General features: G+C 40.2%; 1 protein-coding gene across 2 annotated transcripts in view; it reads left to right on the forward strand.

Annotated features, from left to right (window-relative positions):
* The window catches only part of znf536 (zinc finger protein 536), a 207,258-nt gene that overhangs the window by 38,335 nt on the left and 160,789 nt on the right, over positions 1-8,134 (forward strand). The window lies entirely within an intron of this gene.

Here is an 8,134-nt window from a genome sequence, read left to right on the forward strand (position 1 = left end):
AGATTATACGTGTCAGAGGATTTCCTCACCGCTAAATGCTGCCACCATGGGAGACAAGCCACAAAAAAAATCTGAAATAAAATGCAGATTTTAAAAATAAATCAGCAAAGCAAAATATGTCAACGTTGTTAAAGACCGGTCATCACCGTGATCTGGACAGTCATATGATGATACAGTACAAACATTCAATAAACATAGCAAATAAACAAAGAAAAAATAAAGCAGCAAAACCTTTTGCTATAACCATTTAAGCAAATGGTATTTTAACCTTACTCCCAACCTTTCCAATTTAATCTTGGAACAACCAAATAGACCCAACTTCCTCTGATTGATTTCTCTTATGCCTATACTGAAACGTTGACGTTATTCCCGACATTGTTGTCCACCTGTTGACTTTACTCTCAAAACGAAAAAAGAAAAAAAAACTTCTTCCCTTTTAATTTGTATAGACCTAATACTCTGTGGTTCTGTTAAAGTAACTATAGTAAGGGTTCGGAAACTAAAAACCCTGCCAATATCATTGCCAAATCCGAACTTGACCAGATACTAGCAAACACAAATGCATGGCTATTACCACTGGATGCAACATTTAATTGAGTTCCCTTTCATGTATCAGTACAATGTCCAATTATACCTAACACTCTTACTGTGGTTAGCGTTTATTAACGTGCTGCAGACATGGATAGAGCTTCATCACCTTCCACCATGGCCAGTGTTACATTCATTGCAATAAGAAGCCTTGTGATGGGCTCGATGATTACACATGACGGTGTTGATGATGATAGTGATGCTGACAGTGACAATAATGATTATGACAATATAGAAGGTGGTCATTAGAGCGATACTTGGATTCACGCTTCACTAGTGAATTATTACATATTCAGCAAAGACACACCTAACCTTTGCAGCTCTGACGCGTTTCCACTGCATGTGCGAATATATCTCAACAGACGGATCAAAACGAGCGTGTGGTTAGGCGTAGTCAGTCGGGGTGAATCAGTGACCTGTTATTATATATATGTGTTTGTGCAAACCTGTGTCACTGTTGTTCCAGTGAACTGATGAGTGTGTGCAGCTGTGTCATTGACACCACGTTTGTCTCTGTGTATTTGCATTTTTACCACTGATATACGGATGTCAATTAAACAGGAGGAAGGAAACTGTTTAGGTGACGATCCCTGCATGCATTTGTGGGCTATTTATAACAGCCGCTCTGTGATTCCAAGGCCCGCTCCTCGAAAACAACACTTAACACCATTTATGGCGAGGTTGTCTTTTTCACGTATAACGTTGCCTTTTTGCTTGCATTAAAATAATTGTTTCATGCCCTTTCATTTGGATTGGCGGGTATTTACTTGATAATAAGTATAAGCTGTCCATTCATTGGGACAATGGGATTTATCATTAAAAAACTATTATTCAGTGGTAACATTGGTAACAGTTTTGTGGTCAAACTTGAGTCATAAACCTGACCTAGAATTATCTTAGGACCTTTCTCAAGAACATATTCAAGGAAAAACTTAGATATTGGTAAATGAGGCCAATCCTTGCCAATTTCTTCATGGATTCCTGGGACAGTTGACCTTTAGCGGTGCCCTGACACTGCTCTGAACATGGAGGAAGTCTGCCATGCTTGTAGGTGTCTGGATAGGTTAACAGTGGGGAAGAAAGACCCAGGGAGAGAGAGAATTAGGTGGAGTCAGGAGGTGCCTTGGGTTGCTCTGGGTCATGGTGTGCCTCCCTGCTCTCTGCCTTATGTCAAGGCTTTATTACCTCCCCTGCCAAGGTCCTGACCTCCTTTACCAAACACTTCACATAAAACTGATTTTGATACGAGCCTGTTGAAATGGAGACAACTTCAAAATCAAAATATTACCCACAGTTGCTATGAGCATTGTAGTGTTGAAAGAATTACTTGAATGGTCTACAAACATAATTGATTCAGTGTTTTAAGCCATTCATCAAGAAAGACAAACCAATTGTTTCCTCACTATTGTTTTAACTAGGATAATTTTTGGTGGAATTTCGAGGCAAAGACATTTACATTTTTTGTATAACGTCTTTCAAATACATGACTTACATAAATTAGCATTTAAAAAACGAAAACAACCAATTAAAAATCCATTACAAATAATAAAATCAATCAAAGAAAACGTCACCTAGGGCTCTGGAGAATTTCAATTTACACTTGGGAAAACCTTGCTGATGAACGATGGTATGACTCATCACCTGTCAGATTACATTCATAGAATATTTTTGCTTTTTTGGGTTAATATTGGTCATTTTCTTGGTTGCCACTGTGGACTCTCTTTAGGTCTTTGCTTGCTTAAGGACTCTTTCTGTCTGTTCCTACTTCCTTGCTTCCTTCCTCTTGCCGCGGGGGTGCTTTCGGCAGGTCAACACCTCGGCGGGTGGTTCGTTGTAGGACAGTTGACCTTTGTCTGTCATTGTTTTGCTCCTCACACCTCACCCAGGGAGAAGGAGAAGGAGCTTAGTGCCTTACACCTGCCACTTGCTTTACTGTCATAGCGCTGGGGGTGCTTCTGAATGTGGTGTGCCAAAGACTTTCAAGAAGATACCAAAGGATTTAACCCTCCTGTCGTGTTCGTTTCTCCTTCCTTGCTTTGGTGTTCCCGGTCAAACTTGATCGGCCTTTTTTTAACTGCTCTTACATTAACATAAAAAACATTAATCATCTTCAAATATTATTAACACCCTTTAAAGCTATAAACACTAACTCAGAGTACTGGTTTTCACGAATAACATCAGTGAATATAGAAAGAGTAGACTCTGAAAATGTATTCCAAAATTAACATGGTTTTAGATTTAACCCATTCTTTTCATATGGCGGCCATTTTTGACAGGTAACAAAGTTAAATAAACCACTCAAAATTCAATGAAAGTGGTGATCAGCAATTGTATATGTTCAAATGGCTTATGTAGAGGTTATCATGAGGCCTTGAAGCAATCAAATGTAAAACACAATATTTATGATTGATGAAACTACTAAATTAGTCAGATTTGACCCCAACACGACAGGAGTCTTAAACACAAAGACCAACAGTTGGTAGAAACGATACAGAGAGTGGATCCAGTTGGTTGCACCTCGGACGGCCCTTGCGAAGGACCATAATAAGCAGCTGCTATGTAGATATTCCTAACAAAAGCGATGTTGGATTCCAAATGCGATTTGCGTTCCTGTGCGCAAGATAAATCAAGCGCACATCGAGTGAATAAGGGGACGGAGATGAAATGAAATACCCAAATGCTGCCTCCACCGGGGCCTGATTGAGTTCAGGTGGCTGGAAAGTGTCTCACCCAGGGCTAGTTGTCATTGAAGGATCTGCTGTCTTCTCATCTCTTTGTGCTGCGGGGCTAACTGGTGAACATAGGGTATGTTGCTTTGACGGATGTTTGCGTGCCTCCTGTGCTGCGGGGGGACGGGCCATTGACACACTTCATATTTCAAAGGCAAGGTCTGAGGAAGAAATTAAGATTGATGCGGAAAAACGGCGCGGCAACTCATCGCCCATTCGATACATATATTATCATTTACACATACGTGACACCTTTGTGCATGTCTGTATATCTATATATACATATGCATGGGCATGATCCAAGGCGCCACACATATTTACGTAGGGAGGGGGGGGTTTCCTCTGTTATTAGAACCATGTGATATAATTGCATTTGATCTCCAAATAAACAGGGAATCAGTCCATCTCCTTGGTGGAGATGGCAGATGTGATGGACGACCGCATTAGCGGCGACGACAACATTAGATTTGCTCAAAATTATTGATCTTTTGTTTGTGAGCCAAGTCGGCGATAAATAACAGTGCATGGGAGATGTGACTCATTATCACCGTGCCAAAAGCCAGACAGACCTCTGTCAAAACACACTCTCCTTCCCCCCCACCCCTTCCTCCTTCCTTTCATCTCCATCACTACAAACCAATTTAATCTGTTTTTAATCCTTCCCTCTTTTCTGTCGCCGGCGCCTTTTAATGCAAGGCCTCACTGTCACTATCTGATTCCCTTAAAATGTTAATCCTGCATTGATAACCTCGTATTATTACATATTACACACTCACAGGACACTCACACACACGTACACATATACACATGCAAACATGATCACACAGCGTTTAGTGGCTCTTTCAGTGTTTTTATTCCTTTTTACCTTCTTAGTGAAAAAAAATCCTTTTATCACACAATGGGTAATTTATATCCATTACCAGCGTTTTCAATCCTTTTCAGCGCGGCTGTCACTGCCTTTGGCACACTCATGATTAATGTGATCTAATAATAGCCTGCCATTATATTTCCTTTAGTAAAACATGTACCAACATCCTATTCAGCTGCACGAAATTCATTGCCCCTTAAAATATTTTTCCCCTTTCGCTTGAAAGACAAGATTGCTATTTTTTTTTTCTCCGTCTCGTTGCCTCCCAGGAGGTGATTATTTGTTGGGGGAGTTAAGGGATGGCACGTCCCCCTATTTTCAGACACTTATGAGAATGATGAGAGGTGCCATGATTCAAGGTGGTGTGTGTGTGTGTGTGTGTGTGTGTGTGTGTGTGTGTGTGTGTGTGTGTGTGTGTGTGTGTGTGTGTGTGTGTGTGTGTGTGTGTGTGTGTGTGTGTGTGTGTGTGTGTGTGTGTGTGTGTGTGTGTGTGGTCCTGTTGACTGGCATGTGTTTAAACAGTTAGCAGAATATTAGTTTGTTCTAGAAAGATTGGGAAAACAATTAAGTAGTTTACAAAGTCTATATGTATTACATTTGAATAATATTCAGTACATTTTTGCATACAATTAATTTGCTTTTGATCAATATTCTAAATTAATTAAGCCATGAAGTGCAAGTGAAAAATCATTTATTTAATCTTTCTTATTCTTTTAGATCAGGTACACTAGTTTGGAATGGCTGATGTAGAGGAAAGATGCTCCCAATGGAATGCGCATAAGATTAAGTGTGTGTGTGTGTGTGTGTGTGTGTTTGTGTGTGTGTGTNCATGTTCCCTTTTAAACTGTGGGTTTTCTCTGGAAGGGTTTCCTTGTACGATGTGAGGGTCTAAGGACAGAGGGTGTCGTCGTATTGTCATACTGATATTCTGTACAAACTGTGAAGTCTACTGAGACAAATGTAACATTTGTGATATTGGGCTATATAAATAAACATTGATTGATTGATTGATAATACTATGTGGTCAGAAAAAGTTAGAATTGTGTTTTGTGATGCTGACCATCACCTTGGACCACCAACATCAGTAAGTGTAGTCTTAAAGAGGCCCTGTTCTGCTTTTTTGGAGTGTTCCCTTCCCTGTAGTGTGTAGGTTATTGTGCAAGTAAATGGTCTGCAAAGGCTAAAATCCAGTGGTGAACCGTGTCTATCACAACTGGACCTTCTGTAGACACACACCCCCCGCCGTTATAATGTCCGTTTTTTCACTGAATTGTCGTCTTGAAAAGGGTACTCACAACAATTCCGCAACAACTTCATCTTCACCTGTTGCACTTGTCATTCCAACATTAAAAACAATAAAATGGCATGAATTGCTTCGTCGCATTCATCTGAACCTCTGTCTCGAGCCAGTTAACTAGCGGGCCTTCTAGAGTACCCTGGAACCGAGGGAAACTCTGAAAGAATACGCCCATTGCCTACAAATCAATATATGATTGGTTGATCAAACTGTCAGTCCAAACGTACGCTCTCATTATGTGCAACGGCCAGGGCATTCTATCAAGGATGTAGAATCTACATCCTTGATAGAATGCCCTGGCCGTTGCACATAATGAGAGCGTACGTTTGGACTGACAGTTTGATCAACCAATCATATATTGATTTGTAGGCAANAGAAAAGTGCTGAGTTCACCGCCACCACAGCTCCCCCTCCCTCCCCCTTCTCTCTATGCTTGGAGCATCCCTTCCTTGGGAAAGGGGTTTCCCCCCCTGGAAAGAGGAGGGGGAGGTGCTGCATGCTGACTCTCTGCTATAACCTCCAGCTCCTTCCACACCTGCTCCACCAGCCTTTACACCTTCCATTATAGTCTCTGTGTTCAGGCTCCATGTGCCCCTGTTTGTCTGTCTGTTCGTCCGTCAGCAGAATAATGGACTCATTAATGGGATGATTATAATGTAACTTAGAGGAAGTGTATAGCAGAGGTCGAGGAAGAAATAAAACAATTTCTGAACAGGTCAGAATCATAGATAGGGCCTTTTTCTGCACTTATAAAGCGTCAGAATATAGCAATATGTGTTTCTGACTAGGAAAATGCCCCCTCAAGATTGACCAACAGCTAGCCATTCTAGTTTTTAATTACATATATTCCAAAAATAATAAGCTATTTCCTTATGCCTAAAAAAACCTCATAATTCTGAAATGATTATTAATATTTACAAGAAAAAGGAAACGTCTGCTGACATTCCTTCATTTTCTTTTGGTCAATATATCCTTAGTTAATCACATGTTGTTTTACATATTGCTGATTTGAACAATAATAAAATATAATCTCCTCCAATACCCAGGTCTAAACTAATGTTTTAAATCAGGGAGCAATGATTTATTTATGTGTAATCATTTTATTGTTTTATGTAGTTATTTCCCTTCTTAAAACACTTTTAAGACAGGCCTAATAAAATAACAAAAGTTAAAAAGCAGAGTACGTCAATAAAATAATCTCCAGTGACTGCTAATTGTATAATTTCTCTTCAAATAAATAATATTCATCACTGTGTGTTGTAACAAAGTGTTACCCAATTCCAAGACTTCCGTCAGCAAAGCCTGCGAAGCTAACTTGCTCTCCACTCATTTGTTTTAAACCTCTAAACTCCCCTTGAACACTAAAAAGGAAAAGATAAAAACACAGCTCCAGCGTAAATGTGCACTCACATATTCCATGCAATGAATATCCCGGTCATTAAGCAACATTTTGACACCTCTGTTATTTACTACCCGGACCGTTTTCCCACCTCGTTTAATCAGACTTTACTGAAAAACCCGCTGACTCAGAGAGAACCCTTCTTTCTTTCTCTCTGCTTTGTTTATGTGTATCTCCTTCAGCTCCATTCTCTTTGCTTACTTACTCATATTTTCCAAAATGTCTCTCTCACATGTGTGTGTTTTTTTTTTTCGGTGGGGCCGCGCCACAGAAACATCAGAAAAGAACAAATAAGTAAAGCAGAGTGTTTACCTCCGACATGAAAGACTGCAGCTTTCAAAGGCAGAGAAGGTCTCGGCTATGTGTTGTAACCACCAGATGCTGAGCAGAGCATTATCGCAGGTGATAAAATGTGGAACTTTGTGATTTGTTTTACGTGTTCTACCAAAGCAGCTATCGCAACCCCGCTCCCCGTCATGCGTCGGAGGATGATATTTAAAGTGGAGCACACCGTTTTTGCCTTAGAAGTAGTTTACCTTCGATTTTCTCTTCTGGGAAGAGATCACTTGAGACAGGAGGGGGAGGCGGATTGAAGGGAATTAGATGTGGCTCAATACAAGTTATCTGTAATGGAGGGATCCCGGGTGGAGGGATTCCATAGAAAAAAAGAAACGAAGGAGGAAAAAAGCAAGTGAAGGGCGGGAGAAATAACTAGATGTAAAGTGTTGACAGCTGTGTTTGGAAAGGTCTGACTCTGGGGTCAGGTGTCAATGAACACAAACAAATGTGCACACGGAACACAGATATTAGCGTTCCTCGCTAACTAGCTCCTGAGCTCTTTGTATCACACACATTTATCTACCAATAAGCAGTATTTTATTTCACTGTACAACAGTTCATTTGACATTCTATTTTTACTTATAGTTAACATCTGCTGCATTACTTGCTCATTATTCTTGCAACATTCCTACTCTGTTTCTTTTTGCACTACTTGTTGTTGTTTTTTATTTGTTTGATGTCTTTAGGTTGCCTCGCAGAAGGAGCCTTTTTCATTGCATGCTACAGTGTGTAGCTGTGCATATGACAGCAAAGCCCTTTCAATCAATCAATCAATGTTTATTTATATAGCACAATATCACAAATGTTACATTTGTCTCAGTAGACTTCACAGTTTGTACAGAATATCAGTATGACAATACGACGACACCCTCTGTCCTTAGACCCTCTGTCCTTAGACCCTCTGTCCTTAGACC

This window comes from Notothenia coriiceps, unplaced genomic scaffold, assembly GCF_000735185.1.
Source record: "Notothenia coriiceps isolate Sejong01 unplaced genomic scaffold, NC01 NC01_scaffold00017409, whole genome shotgun sequence".
NCBI classification, from domain to species: domain Eukaryota; kingdom Metazoa; phylum Chordata; class Actinopteri; order Perciformes; family Nototheniidae; genus Notothenia; species Notothenia coriiceps.